Source organism: Marmota marmota, unplaced genomic scaffold (assembly GCF_001458135.2).
Source record: "Marmota marmota marmota unplaced genomic scaffold, marMar, whole genome shotgun sequence".
Classification (NCBI taxonomy): Eukaryota; Metazoa; Chordata; class Mammalia; order Rodentia; family Sciuridae; genus Marmota; species Marmota marmota.
This window is the reverse complement of record NW_025999982.1, coordinates 25,306,644-25,327,167: the sequence shown is the minus strand read 5'-3', so window position 1 is coordinate 25,327,167 and position 20,524 is coordinate 25,306,644. Positions and strand designations below refer to the sequence as shown.

At 35.2% G+C, this 20,524-nt stretch overlaps 1 pseudogene; it reads left to right on the top strand.

The window, feature by feature from the left end:
* The window catches only part of LOC107143685, a 5,906-nt pseudogene extending 3,777 nt beyond the window's left edge, over positions 1-2,129 (top strand).
* Positions 2,130-20,524: the final 18,395 nt, after the last annotated feature.

Genomic DNA, 20,524 nt, shown 5'->3' with positions numbered 1-20,524 from the left:
TATATATATATATATATAAAATATATATTTACTTTGTTAAATTAAATAATTGTGTTTTTTTAATCTGACTCTTTCCCCTTTAAAACCACCTGAGTTCTCATGACATCTGTTTAAAATTTCCTGTAATTCTCCATTTCTCTGAACTGCTTAGCATGTTTTCCATACTGTTCCCACTGGTGATTCTAGCCATCCTGTCACTGTTTGAAGATGTTTCTGTCATACCATGTATACTGTGCTGTACCATCTTTCCTCCCAGGTGCTCTACAACATGTACCATCGAAACACTTGTTACAGAATAACTTGATGATTTTGTAAATATCTTCTTGATCTGGAGGTTTTTCTCCATTTATCAGTGTTCTTGTCTATCACCTTCAATGCCAACTTCTCAAAAAAAAGTATTCTCTGATCTTTTCCTACCTTATACAAAATATTTCCTGTGCTCCAACAACAGCTTTTCTACTAGAGTTTTATTTCACTCTCCCCTTACGTCATAGTTAATTTTTCGTTTCTTTCCCTCTTGATTTGAATCTTTTTTACATTGTTAGTCTTAATTTTTTTCAGGATAGAAGTCTTTCATAAAGGGCATTTTTTAAATGCTTTTTATAAATAAAAATAAAATGTCAATGAATAAATGTCATCCCTCTAGGCTGGACACTATATAATAAAGTCAGGGATCATGTTTATAGTTACCTTTGTCTTTATCAATACATATATAATGATTGAATTGAAAGATAATATAAATTGAATTGCTTTGAGTGCCAAGTACATGGAAAATAGTTTATTAAAAAATTTATAAATGCTGGGCATGGTGGTGCATGCATGTAATCCCAGTGGCTCTGGAGGCTGAGGCAGGAAGATTTCAAGTTCAAAGCCAGCCTCAGTAAAAAGTGATGTGCTAAGCAACTCAGTGAGACCCTGCCTCTAAATAAAACACAAAATTGGGCTGGGGGTGTGACTCAGTGGTTAAGTACCCCTGAGTTCAATCCCCAGTAAACCCACCCCCCAAAAAACAATTTATAAAGCCCTTTCTGCCCGGGGATGCTGATGAGAAAGAATAGTTAAAGTCTCTCTTCCTACTACCTAAATCAGAGTCATGTAAAGTACCTGAACAGCCACAGAAGTTATTCATCTTAGGGCTGAGCTTTGGAACAACTGATGAGAGTCTGAGATGCCATTTTGAGCAATGGGGAATGCTCAAGGATTGTATGGTAATGAGAGACCAAAACACCAAGCACTCCAGGGGCTTTGGGTTTGTCACTTATGCCACTGTGGAGGGAGTGGATGCAGCTATGAATGAAAGACCACACAAGGTGAATGGAACAGTTATAGGATCAAAGAGAGTTGTCTCAAGAGAAGATTCTCAAAGACCAAGGACCCACTTAACTGTGAAAAATATCTGTGTTGGCGGCATTAAAGAAGACACTGAAGAACATCACCTATGGAATTATTTTGAACAGTATGGGAAAATTTAAGCTATTGAAATCATGATTAACCAAGGCAGTGGAAAGAAAAGGGGCTTTGCTTTTGTTACTTTTGATGACCATGACTCTGTGGATAAGATTGTTATTCAGAAATACCATATTGTGAATGGCCACAACTGCGAAGTGAGGAAAGCCTTGTCAAAGCAAGAGATGTCTAGTGCTTCATCTGGCCAAAGAGGTCAAGGTGGTTTTGGAAACTGGTGGTGGTTGTGGAGCTGGTTTTGGTGGAAAGGACAATTTTGGTAGTGGAGGAAACTTCAGTGGCCATGGTGGCTTAAGGGCCAACCATGGTGGTGGATATGGTGGCAGCAGGATGGCTACAATGGATTTGATAACGATGGTGGTTATGGAGGAGGTGGCCCTGGTTACTCTGGAGGAAAAAGAGGCTATGGAAGTGGTGGATAGGTTTATGGAAACTAGGGCAGTGGCTATGGCAGGAGGGGTAGCTATGACAGCTATAACAATGGAGGAGGCAGAGGCGGCTTTGGAGGTGGTAGTGGAAGCAATTTTGAAGGTGGTGGGAGTTACAATGATTTTGGCAATTACTACTATCAGTCATCAGATTTTGGACCCATGAAGGGTAGAAACTTTGGAAGCAGAATCTCTAGACTTTATGGTGGTAGAGGCCAGTACTTTGCCAAACCATGAAACTAAGATGGCTATGGCAGTTCTAGCAGCAGCAGTAGCTATGGCAGTGGCGCTAGGTTTTAATACTGCTAGGAAACAATGCTTAGCATGAGAGGAGAGCCAATGAAGTGATAGGGGAAAAGAAGACATGCTTTAGACAATATTCATGTGTATGGGCAAAAAAACTCAAGGAGTGTATTTGTGACTAATTGTATAACAGTTTATTTTAGTTTCTGTTCTGTGGAAACTGTAATGGATTCCAACAAAGGATTTTGATGTAGACTTTCTTTTTTATTTGCACCCATGCTGTTGATTGCTAAACTGTAATAAATAGTGTGATATGATGCTGAATAAATGCCTTTTCAAAAAAATTATAAAGAAATAAAGGTACCTGAAACTTACTATTCAAATTAATACTAGTAATAAAAATCATTTGAGTAAAAAGACACTTTGTAAGTTTCATGTTTCATTGGACATAATATATATTTCAAATTATTGAAGAACTGAAAGTTGTAACAACAGAAACAATTTCTGATACAATAAAATATTTTCAAAGCAAATGTTTAATCTTATAAAGAATCAAAAGATTATTTAATTGTACTTTTATTTAGATATTATGGTTCTGGCTAATGAATGAGAAATTAGTGGAAAGAAAAAAAAGAAGCACAAGTATACACCAGAATGAAATAAGTGCTAGAATGATCATGGTTCATCTAATTAAATGTCCCAAATTCACTTGGTGGCAAGGATATTTGTCTGGAGGGCAATGTTCTCCATGAAAATAATCTTTAAATGTATTTAGGTAACTTGATCTGCTTATTTAAAAAAAAATTAAATTTATTTTTGAACTGATACATAAAAACACAAAAATCAAACAATAGAGAACTATGTAATGTTTGATACATGTATATAATGAATAAAGTCTAAATCAGTTTAAATATATCTGTCTCTTTAAACACTTATCATTTCTTTAAGGTGAAAATATTCAAAGTCTGTCCTTTTAGCTTTTTGATATACAGAGGATTATCATTATCTAGAGTCACCATGTTGTGCAAACACACCATATATTTTATCCACCTTATCTAAGTATTTTTCAATACTTCTTGAACATATTAATAGTTTTAAATTTTATCACAACTTTAACAGATTTGTAAAGAACCTATTCAACTACTTAAATCCAAATCATAATATTTACCGCATGCCTGTGGTAAGATGGACTCTATTTTGAGCAATAAAATGCAAATACCTAGCAACCACTTATGTTCTTAAGAAGGTTGACCAACATAATCACTTTTATAAAAAAGTGTAGTAAGATTACATGTTAATCTTAATGGTAATATTACATGTTAAGTATTATAGGTGCCTGTCAGAAAACTTAGGTAAATCTAAGTGATTAGAATTGGGGAAAGATAGGAGGTCTCAAAATGGCAGAATAGAGAAAGTCACTTTCCTGGCTGCCCTATGGCATGAAATCAAGAAAGCAGATAGGCATCTTCTCAGCAAGGTGGGTTAAAAAAAACAAAAAAATTGGGGTGGGACTTTACTGGGCATTCAAACCATCAGGAGGTTGGGTATAATAAAATAAGAAAGAAATCCTCAGCTCTACAGCTGCTGCCCCAACCAGAGGCAAGAGCCAGAACAGTCCCTCCTTAGCCAAAGTGGAAGGATAGGAATTAAAGGAACCCACATTTTTAGGAGTCCTGTGATGTGTCTTCATATGCATAGTTTAGAGATCAAAGACAATGCCCACTTAATGTAAAATGCATGCTGCACAATATCCTTGTGCAGAAAAGAAGCCACATCTGTGTGGAGGGCAAGAAAAAAACATTTTGCAGCCATGACATGGGCCAGCAGCTGGGGAAGCCAATTCTTGGAAAACTCAAGTTTGCACCAAATACAGGCCTGGAAATCCCACATTGAATGACATAGTGTGCCTAAGTTACCAGTATAGAATCAGACACTGTGAGAAGTTTACACAGGGGACTACTGGTCATGTAAACCCACCAGACTCTTCCTCTTCCTCTCTGATCCAGGGGATAGCAGGGCCAGCTAGGAGACATGCAACTGGCCTGGAATTTGAAAGGGCAGGGGTGGGAGAGATTAACTTTGGAGATGCAATCCAAGACCAGGAAATATGGGGTCTAAGTATTGGCTCCTCCACCACATGAAAGAAACCTAGAAGAGATTCCTAAAGTACAGTCTTCCAGTGTGGACCAACAGTTGCTGGGCCCTAGAAGTGCACTTATTTAAAATCTCCAGACTAATTGATATTCAGTGAAGAACATGGAGCACACCTAAGCCTAAACCCCACCTTCAGGAGTTTTGCCTACCAGATTGCCTCTCTCACTCCAGCAACCTAACACTGATGGAGCAAGCATCACACTCCAGATGACCCCACCTGAGAAGCTGCTGAGAAGGGAAGCTGAGAGAGAACACATTGATTTTTTTTCTGTTTAATTGTGGCCTTAATGGGTCATAGACATTTACATATATTCATATTTGGATTTTTTTCTCATTTTTAGCATTTTTGAAGCCAGCTATTTTCCATAGATCAGAATTTTGAGGACCAGGATATTTGATTAATATATTTCCATTTTTATATTACTTTTTAAATTTTTACTTTATTTATATATATATATATATATATATATGCCTATAAAATAGGCTGTCTCCATGAGATTCACTTCATAGGCAAAGGCATCCATGGGCTGAAGATAAAAGGCTGGGAAAAATCATATCATTTACATGGACCTTGTAAACAAGCAGAGGTATCTATCTTCATATAAGATAAAGTGGACTTCAAGCCAAAATTAATCAGAAGGGACAAAGAAGAATATTTCATACTGCTTAAGGGAATTGTACATCAACCAGATATAACAATCATAAATATTTATGCCCCAAACAATGGAATATCTATGTATATCAAGAAAACTCTTCTCAATTTCTAGAACCAAATAGATCACAACACAATAATGCCAGGTGACTTTGACACACCTCCCTCACCACTGGATATATCTTCCAAACAAAACTAGATAAAGAAGTTACAGAACTAAAAAATACAATGAATAATTTAGACCTAAAAAACATATAAAGAATATTTCAAGCTAGATGTGATAACACATGCCTGTAATCCCATCAGCTTGGGAGGCTGAAGCAGGAGGATAGCAAGTTCAAAGCCAGCCTTAGCAAAGGCAAGGCACTAAGCAACTCAGTGAGACCCTGTCTCTAAATAAAATAGAAAACAGGGCTGGGGATGTGGCTCAGTTTTAGAGTGCCCCTGAGTTCAGTCCCCAGTACCACTTCACCACCAAAAAAAAGAATAATTCATCCATCAATGACTGAATACACTTTGTCCTCAGCAGCACATGGATCCTTCTCTAAAATAGGTCATATTTTAGGCCACAAAAGCAATTCTAACTAAATACAAAATTAGAAATCAATGATAAAATAAAAAATAAAAGCTACTCTAACACCTGGAGACTAAACAATATGCTATTAAATGGTCAATGGATTCTAGAAGATACCAGGATGAAATTTTAAAAAATACTTAGAGGTAAATGAGAATAGCAATACAACATATCAAAATCTCTGGGAAACTATGAATGAATGGGGTTTTAAGAGAAAAGTTCATTGCACTGAGCTCATTCATTAAAAGAACAAACAGATAGTCATCAAGTAAATAACCTAACATTATTATCAAAACCATAGAAAAAGAAGAACAAATCGATACCAAAAGCAGTAAAAGACAGAAAATAATTAAAATCAAAGCTGAAATCAACAAAATTGAAACAAAAATCCTAAAAATTGATGAAACAAAAAGTTCGTTCTTTAAAAATACAAATAAAAAAAATTATAAACCATTAGCCAAGCTAACAAAGAGAGAGAGAGAAAAATGAACTTACTAAAATTTGTGATGAAAAAGGAAATATCAAAAAGGACACTATGAAATATAGGTGATAATCAAACTATTTTGAAAATTTATATGCTGATAAAATAGAAAATCTTGAAGATATTGACAATTTCTAGGGACATAACCTACTCAGATTGAATCCGGAATACAGAATATTTAAACAGATCAATTTCAAGTATTAAAATTGAAGATATTATAAAAAGCCTACTAACAAAGAAAAGCCCATGTCCAGACAGATTCTCAACCAAGTTTTACCAGACCTTCAAAGAATAACTACACCAAAACTCCTCAAATTATTTCATGAACTAGAAAAGGAAGGAATACTTCCAAACTCTTTCTATGAAGCTAGTATTATCCTGATACCAAAACAGACAAAGACTAATCAAAGGAAGAAAACTTCAGACCAATATCCCTGATGAACATAGGCGCAAAAATTCTTAATAAAATACTGGCAAATTTCATACAAAAACATTAAAAAGATAATGAACCATGATCAAGTAGTGTTCATTCTAGGAATGCAAGGATGGTTCAACATATGAAAATCAATAAGTATAAATCATCACCCCAGTAGCTTTAAAGACAAGAATCACATGATTATTTCAATAGATGCAGAAAAAGCATTTGACAAAATATATTACACCTTCATGTGCAAAACATTAGAGAAAAACTAGGGATAGTAGGAGCATACCTCAACATTACAAAAGCTATCTTTGCTAAACCCACAGTCAACATCATTCTAAATGGAGAAAAATTGAAAGCATTCCTTCTAAAAACTGGAACAAGACAAAGAAATACTCTTTCGCCACTTCTATTCAACATAGTCCTGGAAAATCTCGCCAGAGCAATTAGACAGAGGAAAGAAATTAAATGAATATGAATAGAAAAAGAATTCAAACTATCCCTATTTACCAACATCATGATTTTATATTTAAAAGACCCCCCCCAAAAAAAAAACTCTACTAGAAAACATCTAGAACTCATAAATGAATTCAGTAAAGTAGTAGAATATAAAATTAACACCCATAAATCAATTGTGTTTGTATACATCAGTGGTAAAACAACTGAGAGAAATTAGGAAAACTATCCCAATCACAAAAGCCTCAGAAAAAAATATTTGGGAATGAATCTAACAAAAGTGATGAAACACCTCTACCATGAAAACTACAGAACACTATAGAAAGACATTGAAGAAGACATTAGAAGATGTAAAGCTCTCCCATATTCTTGGATAGGCAGAATAAATATCATCAAAATGGCCACACTACCAAATGCACTATACAGATTTAATGCAGTTCTTATTAAAATTCTAAGAGTGTTCTTCATAGAAATAGAAATGGCAATTATGAAATTCATTTGGAAAAATAAGAGGCCTAGAATTGCCAAAGCAATCTACATCAAGAAAACTGACTTAGGAGGCATCACACTACCAGACCTTAAATTATACTACAGAGCTATAACAAAAATGGCATGGTATTGGCACAAAAACAGACATGAAGACAAATGAAATAGAATGGAAGACACAGAGAACAAACTCACATAAATACAGTTATCTCATACCAGACAAAGACACCATAAACATTCATAGGAGAAAAGATGGCTTCTTCAACCAATGGTGCTAGAAAAAAATGCAACTCCATATGTAGCAAAATGAAATTTAACCCTTATCTCTCACCCTGAACAAAACTCAACTCAAGGTGGATCAAAGATCCAGGTATTACATGAAACATCACACCTACTAGAAGAAAAAGTAGGCCCAACTCTCAATCATGTTGACTTTTGAACTGAATTCCTCAACAAGACTCCTAAAGCACAAGAAGTAAAATGTTAAAAATCAATAAATGAGATGGTATCAAACTAAAAACTTCTTCACATCAAAGGAAACAATGGATAATGTGAAGAGAGAGCCTCCAAATGGGAGAAAATTTTCTCCACCTGCAGCTCAGAGCATTAATCTCCATGATATATAAAGAATGCAAAAAGCTTCACACCAAAAAACAAATAACCCAATTAATAAATGGGTTAAGGAACTCAAGAGACACTTCACAAAAGAAGAAATACAGTCAACAAATATGTGAAAAAATCTTCAACATCACTAGCAATTAGAGAAATACAAATTAAAACTACACTGAGATTTCATCTCACTCTAGTCAGAATGGCAATTATCAAGACTAGGAGTAACAATGAATGTTTGCATGGATGTGGTGAAAGAGGTTCACTCATAAATTGCTGGTGGGGATGCAAAGTAGCACAACCACTCTGGAAAGCAGTATGGAGAGTCTTCAGAAAACATAAAATGGAACCATCATTTGACCCAATTATCTCACTCCTCTGTATATAAGTCCCAAAGGACTTAAAATCAGCATAGTATAGTGACATGGCCACATCAATATTTATAGCAGCTCAATTCACAATAGCTAATTTATGGAACCAACCTAAGTGCCCTTCAACAGAAGAGTGGATGAAGAAAATGTGGTGGGTGTATATATGCAATGGACTATTATTCATCTTCAAAGAACAATGAAATTATGTTTCATGCTAAGTGAAATAAGCCAATCCCAGAAAACTATCATGCTAAGTGAAATAAGCCAATCCCAGAAAACCAATAGCTGGAAGTTTTCTCTGGTATGTGAATGCTAACACACAACAAGGTGGAGAGAGGAAGAATAGAAGTTTAATAGATAAGAGTAAGGGAAATGAAGGGAAGAAAGGATGGATGGGAATAGGATAGACAGTAGAATAAATCAGACATTACTTTCCTATGTTCATGTATGATTACATGACCAGTGTAACTCCACATCATGTACAACCACAATAATAGGATTCTAATTAGAATAACTTATAGTCCATTTATGTATAATGTGTCAAAATACACTCTATTGTCATGTATATCTAAGAAGAACAAATAAAAGGAAAGAATGTGGGAGAATAGATAAAGAAATAGAAATTCCAAGCAGAGAAGATTGTGTGATTAAAAGCAAAGAGAAGCATAAACCATCAAATCTAAAACTACAAACAGATCATGATTTCTGAAAGATGAACATCTCTCAAAATGATCTTAAAGTGTATTGCAGTATTCCTAATTTATTAGATCTCAGTGAAAAAAAGCCATACTTACTTGCTTTTTCTTTGGAATTAGATGTCGTTTTTAATCTATATTTTTATGACAGTTGTAGCAGATATAACAATAAGACTGACTTTTTTTCAAAGACCTATATTCAAGACATTGCACTAAATACTTTGCATCTGTTCTATAGTTTGGATCTGCAATGTCCCACAGAGGCCCACATGTTGAGGTCTTGTTCCCCAGCCCTTGGACTATTGCAAAGCAATGGAACCTTTAAGAGGTGGGCCTAGTGGGGGTGCTCAGGTCATTGGAGATGTGCCCTTGAAGGGAATTGTGGAATATTGGTCTCCCTCTCTCTCTTCACTTCCTATCCTCATTAGGTGAGTGGCTTTACTCCACCTCAATTCCTCACCATGATGTGCTGCCTCACAAGTCCAGAAGCAATGTCGCCAAACATTCGCTGGAGCCACCAAAATTATGAACCAAAATAATCTTTTCCTTTTTTTAGGTTGATTATCTTAGCTACTTTGTTATAGTAATGAAATGCTAACTAACCCAGCCTGTCATTCAACTTCACACTCACAGTCATTTGAAGAAGGTCTTATTACCACCCCCCTCTATTTTATAGAATAAGGAAGTAAAAAATAAATAAATTTACTTGTCCAGGTTCTTACTGTTACCAAGTATCACTATCCAGATAATTCCAAGTGCCTTCTCTGAAATGTGTTCTTTCTATCATTTTAGGTACTAATTAATCCTTTACTGATTTCTATTCAAGAAAAGACGTTTTTTAAAGTTACAACTTTTCAGGTTTAAGGAATTGTATATTATTTGTTCTGTCCCCAGAATGATGTAGAATTTGTCATGTAAAGTAATAGCAACTCAATTTGTCACTGATTTTCTTGTAGAAATAATTATTTTTGCTTGCCCCAATTCTTTAACTCCCTATCTAATTGTTTAAAAATCACTTTTTAAATTACCATTATCCATTCAGTTATTCAGTATTAGACCATGTTTGTTATATTCTAAAATCTGTTCTTTCTTCTTTGAGCTAGAAAGTTTCTCTCTAAAAAATGTACATATTTCTTTTCTTTTCTTTCTTTTTTGCTTTTCACAGCAGATGATGCATCTATTATTAAAACAGTATCAATAATGTGACTTCTTAGCCCTCATTAAATTCTCTATTTTGAAGCTACCTAATATTATATCTCTCCTTCAAATTCAGTTTAAAATTAGTTTCATTTGTTTTGTCCTTAGCTTTAGAGTATTTGAATTATATTCCTAACACTTAAAAAAGTAATTAATGTCAACAACTTAAACAACTTTTATTTAATATGGTATGATTAAGTCCCACTCAATCCCACTCAATATTCCTTCCTTTCTTGTTTTATTATTGCTTTCATTAAATAAAAATATTTATTATGTGCTAAGGCTTTACCTTATATAAAATAATTTATAATATAAACTCTCCAATACTCAAATATTTTCTTTCCATAATAAAAATGGTAGCATAAAATAATTTTTATTCTTCAGTTTATTTGCATGTATTTATCTTGCATGAAGGATACCATTTATAGAGATTGCTAGTTGTTTAGCTCAACCTTTATGCTCCCCCTTCTTTAAGTAATGAAATTTTGATTTTTACAGAGTATATTGTCACCTCAATCATAAAAATCTCAAATTTCATTGAAGTGAAGCATGACCATGTGATTAAGTCCCAAATAGCTGAGTTATTTCATGAGTTATTGTGGTTTTGAAATTTGAAAGTAATTTATTTCTATTAACTTGAATAAATTTGTTAATTTCTTGAAATGTTTGAGATAAATCATGACATTATGCTGGAAAATGAAATTCTAGTTGAGCTCAGAAGTAGCCACCTCTTCATTCTAACCCAGATTCTCAATATGCTGTATTGTTAACCTGAATTACATAATCTCTTTGACTAAGGATTCTCAGATACTAGGGTATAAATAATTACTTGAATAATTCATTAAGCTGATAATTATCTAGTTACAATCCAGGATGACTGGATGCAATGTGAGAACATGAATCTGAATAAGCTTTGTTATTTAATGTAGTGGGGTCCTCAGGCAGACCTAAGAATCACTGCAAATAACTGCTGTAAAACATTCACTTTTACATAGCTGTTCTTTTGCTAGTGCAGTTCCTTGACACATCTTCCCTAGAAGCTCAGTGTAGATTGTTTCTTTTTAAATAATATTATCAAGGCAGAATCCACATATGGTAAAGTACACTAATTGTAAGAGCATAATTCCAGGACGTTTCATAAATTTATTAAATCATGTAACCATTATCACAATCCAACTTTGATAAGTTCACTTTCTGAAAAATTTTCCTTATGCCCCCTTAGTATGCATTTGACTTTCTGCCTCTCTATATTTAAATAGTATATATAAGTATATAATATATATTTAGATGTATATGTATTTATGTATCATATATATATATATTGGATTGGGGGAGAGGAGGGAGTAAAAAAGCCCTATTGGGCCCTATTCTGTGGCAGCTTCTTGTTCTATAGGGTTAAAGAAGAAATAAAAGTTGAGGAAAAAAAAGTTGTTTGGAAATATCCAGTTGTAGTTGCTTTGTACGTTGCGACAGGTAGAAGGGATGAAGTGAAGTGTGAAGGCCCCTCATGCCCTCCATCTTGCCTCAGAATATGTCCAGGAACCCTGGTGGGGGTGGGGGGTAACCGACACTTTCCTTCCTGCGTCTTGGTATTGTTGGTGGCCATGTAGTGATAGAGCACCACAAGCAAGAAGAGAGACACTTCCAGCATGTTGGGGAAGATGACCAGCTGCATGTCTGTAATCATTCTGACCAGCTAGACTCTGCTCCAATGCTGCCTGCGTACCAGCTGGAGATAGGAGCCCTGGACCTAAACTTCCTAGCATCAGCTGTAGTTCAAGCAGGCACTTCTGCCGGTCAGTGTGCTGGAATGACCTCTTTGTATATATTCTCTTTTGTTTTGTGAATATTTCCTATAAGTAAAATGATTCACTGTAGTTTTTCTTGGCTGGACTTTTTCCACTTACCATATGGATTTAAGATCCAACCACACACTATAGTGTGTATCAGTGATTCATTCCTTTTCATTGATGAATTGTATATCATTGATGGATTTATAACATTTTAAAAATATCCATCTGCCAAATTTGGGGTTATTATGAATACTGCTGCAGTATATATATGCCTTTATGTTGACACTATACTTTTATTTTTCTTGAATAGCTTCATGTAATTGGGTTGGGGGGCCTATTTGTTCCTTTTGTGGTACTGAGGGTTGAACCCAGGGTTTTGCACATGCTAGGCAAGCACTCTACCATTGAGTCACATCCCTAGCTCCATATAATTGCTTTTTTTAGAATAAACTGTTCACTATTCAAATATTTTATTTCAATAAAAACATAATTTTTATTCCTCAGAAGAGTTTATTTGCAGGCATTGCCTATGTTACATAAAGGATACCATTTATTGACTATATGCTGGAGATCACTAGTTATCCAGCCCAACCTTTATGCTCCCTTTCTCCTCAAGTAATGGAATTTTTACTTTTACTGAGTACCTTGTCACTCCTCAAATTCCTTGAAGTGCAGCCAAGTGACCAAGCCCTAGGCAAAGAGCTGTAACTGGATGTTTTGCTCAGAGTATCTGGGAAGGAAACATGAACCTTATTTACTAGGCCTAGGGTATAATTCCTTGCTCTTATACCTTTGAGGCATTTTTCTGCCTTCAACAGTGATGCAATATCTGGATTTTGGCAGACAACTTGGACTACAAAGTAATTTAGAAGATAGAATCCATAGCTTGGGCACAATAAAAAACCAGAAGTTGAGTCCCTGCCAATGTGGAGAGAAGAGTTCTGCAAATCACTTCACTCTGGCACCAGCTTCAAGTACAGGAATTCCTAAGACCACCCTGGGATTTGAAAATTTTCTAGAAGAACTCACAAACCTCACTAAAAGCTGTTTTATGCATGGAGATATTATATTGCAGTTAAAGGTTTAAATACAGTCAAGATACAAGTTACATACAGCGCAGCCCAGGAAAATTCCAAACACAGAGGGTCTGAATTCTGATTTCAAGTTGTCCTCTATTCATAGAATTGTGAAAAAGGTTAATTTCCCATCAGTGAAGGTGACAGTAGGCACAGAGTACTACCGGCAAGAAAGTTCACTAGAGCCTTGGTATCTAGAGCCTATCATGTTGGCTTTGTTGAATCTCCATGTGGCTGACCTCAGTCTCCAACTCTTTAGAAACCCAACTAATATTAAGTAACCAAATCCCCTGCCTTTAATCACCTTGTCAATACCTGGTCCTGCCCATACTCCCAAACATACATCACACTGTTGGTGTTATACAAAGCTCTCATCCTAAATCCCATTATTATATTTAGCTAACCCAGGTAAACAGACATTTTTATCAAGCAGAATATTCTAATGATTTAGAGATACCATGCAGGAGTCCAATGACAAAGACTAGACCTCTTTTTAGGTAAGAATAAATTATTTATTGTACAGTATTTGCAGACACCATGGAGCCACAGCTCAACTGTTCATATTCAGGTTTTCTTAACATGACAAATTTTAATCTTATTTATGCCACTTTGGGGAAGCAGACTGAATTTTTGCTATGTGATATCAAACCTCCTAAACAACCAAAATGGGAATGGGTAACATTAGGTTTACAAGGAAAATAAAATATACTCCTTATAATTTTTTCTAACAATATATGAAATATTTAAAAACATAGGAAAATTTCTACTTAAAAGCTCTGTTAAAAAATGCACAGTTGTTATGATCATATGGCATGATTACAGGATAGCCATTTAAATGTAAGAATGCTACTTAGCAAACAACTAAATAAAATATATAAAGCAAAACGCTATAGAATGTAGAAATAAAACGCAATTATATGCACCAATAAATAAAAACTCTTATGATATAGGTGTAAGTTTGAAAAATTTCTCCATGTAAAATGAAATTATCCTTTTACCAACATTCAACTAAAATCATGGTGGGAGTGAGGACTGTCACTATAGTTCCCAAATTACTAACCACAATAAAAGATGTTACAAAATTTCCTTCACCTTTCAGATGATCAAAAGGATTCAATATCCAAATGGTCTATAATTTCAAACTAAGAATAAGCAAACTGATCTAGAATCAATTTCTGGCATAGAATATAGTATACGGGGTGATGGAATGAATGAGATGAATCAGAAACACTATAACAGTGTTTTAACTACATGTGGTTTCTATTTATTGATTGTGAGAAATGTGAAAGTCAGATTATAAAGCAGATGAAATTGCTTAAATAAGTAAACAAAGATGATGGTTTACTCAAGCTTCACGTTTTGCTTTCTAGACATGCACTCAATCCCACAGGTTACAAGATGACTGATCTACCTCAAGGACAGGCAAGGTGAAAGGATAAAGGGCAAAGAGCAAAAGATACAGGCTAGCTAAGGCTGTTCTCTCTGTTAGAGAAACTGTATTCTCTGAAGTCCCTCCTCAGTGGATGTAGCTGCATCTTGTTGCAAAAAACAAGGCCTCATATCCACCCCTACTTCACGGCCATCTAGGGATGGAAGTGTTTTCATTAGTGACATTGCCCTAAACAAAACCAGCAGGCAAGTAAGGTCTGTTATGAGAAAAACAGAGTGCGTATAAAATCTAGTTTTATCAGTGAAGTTTAAAACACAGTTATAAAAATTATTTTTCATGATATAATTTATTTGTATACTATTTCTACATTTTTATTAATAATGTGAGACCAATGTGAAATGAACTGAGCTTGATAAACAAAAGTTTCCTATTTCTCTTACTGTATTATGAATAAATTAAATAAAAATACTTCAGATAATGTTTTTAATTCCTTTGTGGAGCATAATGTTTTGCTATTGCATGTTGAAATACCATTGATGCAAATTTAGAGACTATTATTTTATTATCTTTTATGTTTTTCTTACTTTACTTCAAAAAGCCTATTTTTGATATCAAGATAGATTTATTCCCAATATTTTATAATTAAGATTTAGAAGAAACATCAAAAATATCAGAGGTCTGTTTGTAGATCACTTTGTGTTATTGTAAATAGTGCAAAAGAATTTATATTATCAACAAGAAAATTTCAATTTGGTCTTATTTTCTAGAATGAATTGAGACAAATTGAGAGGGGAAAAGACATGATATACATTATATGGTATTCTCCTTGATTTTAATGTCTAGAATTTTTCTCCTGAAGTTGAGAAATTATGACTAAGCTAATTTCACATCTAGCTTTTAGATGAAGGTTTTACTCTCTGTATGCATAATGTAACTTTCACAACTATTAAATTACTAGCTTTTTATTAAATAAAGATATTTTAACCCTGAAAATTAAAAAAAAACATTTCTACAAAAAGGTAAATATATATATATATATAGTTAAGTTTTAAAGTAAATTTTTATTTTGGAATAATTGAGAAAATTTTTAAAGATAATAAAAAAAGTTGCTGAATATCTTGCATCCAATACCCTGCATTTTAATCTTACATTACCATATTGGTACATGACTATTAAATAAACTCCAGAATTTATATGGATATCACCAGTTTTTCAGGAAATGTCCTCTTTCCTTTCTGAGATTCAGTTCAAGACCACATTGTATTTATTCCTGTCTTCCCAGTCTCCTCTGGGCTGTGACAGTTTCACAGTCTTGTTATGATTTTGGCAGTTTCGAGGAGGACCGTCCACATATTCCATAGAATTTTCCCCAATCTGTGTTTATGTGATGTTCCTCTTATGCTTATTCTGAGATTATGGGCTTTGGAGGATGAACGACACAGAGGTGAGGAGCTATCCTTGTCATGACACATTGGGATATATGCTTCAGTGTGCATCACTTGGCTAAGAGTGTTTGCCAGCTTTCTCCAGTATAAACCTACTGTTTTCCCTTTCTGTGCTCTACTCTGAAAAGTGGATCATGAAGTCTAGCTTAGCTTTCCAAGTAAGGATGTATCTGTACACAAGATTTGAAATTCTGCTGTAAAGAAGATTTGTATCTTCCTCCTCATTTACTTATTTAATATAAATATTTTCTTGATGGCAAACAAATTTTCTCCATGTAGTATATTATACAATATGATAGATGCAGAATATCACTTGAGAGTATTATACAATAGAGTAGTCCAGGTTCTTACAGAGAAACAGAACATGAATACATATATTTATAAGTGTGTTTGTGTGTGTGTGTGTGTGTGTGTGTGTATAACATATGTTAAGTAAAAGAGACTTATTTCAAGGAACTGGCTCATGTGATTATGGAAACTAACAAATCTTATTTTTAAAGTAGGGCAAAACAGCAGGGAATGTGGAAGCGCTCAGTCAGGAGATGAGGCTGCAGTTTTAAGGCACAATTTTTTTCTACAGGAAACCTCAGTTTTGGCATTTAAAGCCTTTGAATTAACGCAATGAAGCCCACTGACGTTATTCAGGGTAATCTCCTTTACTAGAAGCCAGCAGATCATAGATATTAACTACGTCTTGAAGTGCATTCACAAAAGCACCTCAATTAGTGTTTAGTTGTATCAGTGGGTCTTACAGACTAGCCAAATTAACACATAAAACTGAACTTTACACATGGTCTATAGATTAAATTTGTGTTGACACAGAGGAAGATACTGGTTTTAGTTTTTGTTTTTGTTTTCCTAAAGTAAACTCAAAGCAACTTTATGTCCTGCCATGTGCCTTTTTAAATATGCAAACAGATAAACAAATGAAATAAAATATATGAAACAATATGACTAACTTAGCAAATTAACTGACTGTTTTATGGAAAAGAGAAAAATAAAAAAGAAAAATTATTACACAGAAGGCAGAAACAACTAGTACATCTTAGGTTTTCCCCAAGCCCAACTTACAACAGAGGCTTGTGTGGAATTTACCTGGGAATGCCAGCCAAGAATGCAAGAGTGAGGGACAAGTGAATAAACAGGGAAGAAGAAATTAGAATAAAAATATATCTATGAAGGTAGCCAATTCTATGAGTAATGGGTACTTTGCTTCTGAGGAATCATAAAATCCACCTGCAAATTGCTTTCATTTCCAATAGACATGAGGTAGCCACCCTGGAATACCATACCGTTTAGGTGAAAACCCACACTCTACAAGAGTGCTAGATGGGTTTGTGGGAGACAGGGGCAGGAAGGGAGAGAACCCGTGCAGGCTCAGGAAGGTGCTCTTACACTGCACTTGCAAGAAGCTGGTCAAGCTGGGGCATGGGTGTGGGGGAGTTGGCTGCTGGAGCAGTGGATGCCGCATGAACAGGTTATGAGGAGAAAAGAGGTGCATAAAGGGTGTCTAGACATGCTTTTAGGTTGCATGATCAAGTCCAATAAAATCATCTTCACTATCTAATTCAGGGTCAGAAAATATATGCCATTAAAAATAATCTCTTTAATTTCTCACAAGCAAGCACATCCGTTTCCTTATTAGGTTTGGTAGATTCATAGGGCTAGAATGAATGGAGCAATGAATTTTTCAAATGTTAAAAATTGAATTAATTTTCTCCTAGACATTTGAGGATTCATTATTTTGCCATGGTGCATGGCTTCCTGATTGAGGCTCCTGACTCCAGGGTCTCTCCTGTCCAATACCTACTTACTCTTCTGTCAGATAAATCTTTTTATTCCATTCCTTTTGAACAAATTGTTGCATCCTACTGCAGTGATTTTGGTAACATTAGAATTCATTTCAAGACTTCACTCACTGCTTTCAGTCTGTGGATAATTTCCAAAACTTATTCAACTTGTGGTATTTCTCTCCCACTGACAAAAATTACTAATTTTATTTTTCTGACATCCTTGTTGGTAATTCCCATGGTCCACTGAATCATAGTATTTCCTTATGATAATACTTCAAAACCATTTTCTTTAAAAATTAACTCTTCTATCTTGGCTTAATATTTTCCATTTTAGCCATTGATCACAAATATATCCTGCATTTATTTTTTTTTCTTTTTAATTTAAGAAGTTTGAAATTCCAACAACTAAGATTTTCTCTGACAAATAATACTATAAATGAAAGAATCCTATACATACATGACCATGTAATGGTAATTAAAAAAAACATGATTCAGTTTTATACATTGCCACAAAAGCTTAAACTGAAGCAGATACCTCTCTTATTTGCCCATCTCTTGTCAAGTGGGAAGTTTTTGCCTTCATATGTTTTTAATTATGTTTGTTCAATTTCTCTGGGCCTCATCAAATGACTGTCAAATTGTCAGTTTCTGAAATAGTCAGACTTTGAAATAAGTGTCTGATTATTAATGACAGCACAAACCATTGTATACCTATCATGAGCCAAACACTGTGCTAAGAATTTCACACACATTACTTCATTCAGTCCTCACAAAGAACCAATCTGGAAATGAGGACACTGAAGCCCTTACAGTGACCTAGCTTACCAAGGCCTGCAGAGCCAACTACAGGAATAAATCATAGGATTGAACATGTTTATAATCAGTGTGACAAACCTAATTTTGGAGATACAGCAGAATCTGGCCCCAAACTAACAATATTTTAAATTTCTGCCTTATCCATACTATCTTCGCTTTAATCCTCTCTGCAATTCTCATAACAGATCTAAGTATACAGCTTCGACAAGACTTTCTGTAACTTTATCACAGTGTCAGGGTTTCTCCTAATTTAAGCACACAGTCTTCTTTTTGTTTTACCATGAGAGAAGAATTCATTTTCCCTCTATATCTACACCCCTATTACCCACTGTTTCTTTATTGCTTTCTACTCTAGTACACTGTCTTGAATCCTCTCTTTCTTGCCTGTAAGCTCAATTGCTCTCTCTTCTTTAATTCCTCCTCTTCCCCATGAGACATGCTTACATATTTCTTATTCTTTCTTTCATGCAATTTTGAAACTAATAAAGTTCCTTTAAGAATGTTTTCATGAGACTGGATGGGTGTTAGAAAAAAGAATGAGCCTTTCTATTAAGGTATCTATGGTACCAGATGTGCAGATTTGATAAGCTGAAGCTGAGAAAATAAAGCCTAACCAGTCAAAAGCCATAAAAGCAAAAATGAGATTTGGCTAAATAGATGAAAGGAGAGAGATATTCTAGATTAAGGGGGTAAATGAGCAAAGGAAGAATGGTTCTGGCAAGTTCAATGGATAGAAAAGTTGTGTTCCTTAATTAGCAGAGACAAAAATTCTTGGTGAACTCACCAAGAATTCACAATTCTAGTCTGGCTACAGATTTAAATGAGTATACCTGGAAGAGCTATGCTGTCATTCATTGACGGAACAATGAAATAAAATGATGTTTCTGAAAGGGGGATCAGATGAGAATAAGAAGACCATGGTAGATAATATCTAGAGACAGAAATACCACCTGAAATATGCAGTAATTCTGCCAATACCATAGCCTAAGTCTGAAAAGTGATGAAATTGAGCTAAAGATTATTCTTGTTGTAAAACCACCAGAAAAATATAATACCTAAATTGATAAGGATAAGCAAGGTGCACTGAATGATAATTCCAAAATTCCAAAGATGATGGACTAAGAAATTGATAATCCTTATTGTTAGGGTCTGTAAACAAGTCAAGATGGCTCCTGGCATTTTGCCAGAGGGAGTGGTTTGTGAAGTAATGCCAGCGAGCCATTAAGTGTGGAGATTCCTTATTGGTTGACTGCTGTATCTAGTTTATGTTAACTAAGATAAGCTGTGTGGAATGTATATATACCCCTCCTGTCCTACAATAAACGGCTCCCACTCCTGCTGTATCAATGTACATAAGTTGCTCATCACCCCCTGGTTATCTTGCTGCAGCCAGACTGCGGCAGATGGTGGCCCATACGGGGAGCCCCAGGACACTTGGGGGTAAGTGATTGAAAAAGCTGCCTGTCCATAGATAGGACAGGAGCAAATATGCTCGTCCCTAGATAGGGCGAGAGGAAAAATGGCCATTTCGAGAAAATGGAGAGGATTGATGCAGTATGTTTGTGTCTTGTTTTGTCTCAGTGTATTGTATTGTCTTTGTGATGAAAATATGGAAGGGGTGTTAAGTAAATTGATAAGGGAAAGAGGCACCCCAGTGGAACCAAGAATAGTTAGGGCATGTGTTGATGGAAGCCCAGGAACTCTAGTCAGAAAGAAGAAAGTTCAGAGGAGGAAGGATTATCAGGAAAAAAGTTGCAGCAAAAGGCTATTACTAAATACTTTTTGTTACTGGAGGGTGCGTGAATCTGCACGGCAGCTGCCACGTGTGCAAGCTGGTCACGGCGCAGCAAGGACTTTCCAAGCAGTGGCAGCCGGGTCTTCCACAGCCTCAAGCCCAAATCTAGACCTGACCTGGAGGCACAGTCTCGCGGGCTCTTGCTCCCTGTGCACGGAAGCAGTTTGAGTCCCGGGCACTCCCCA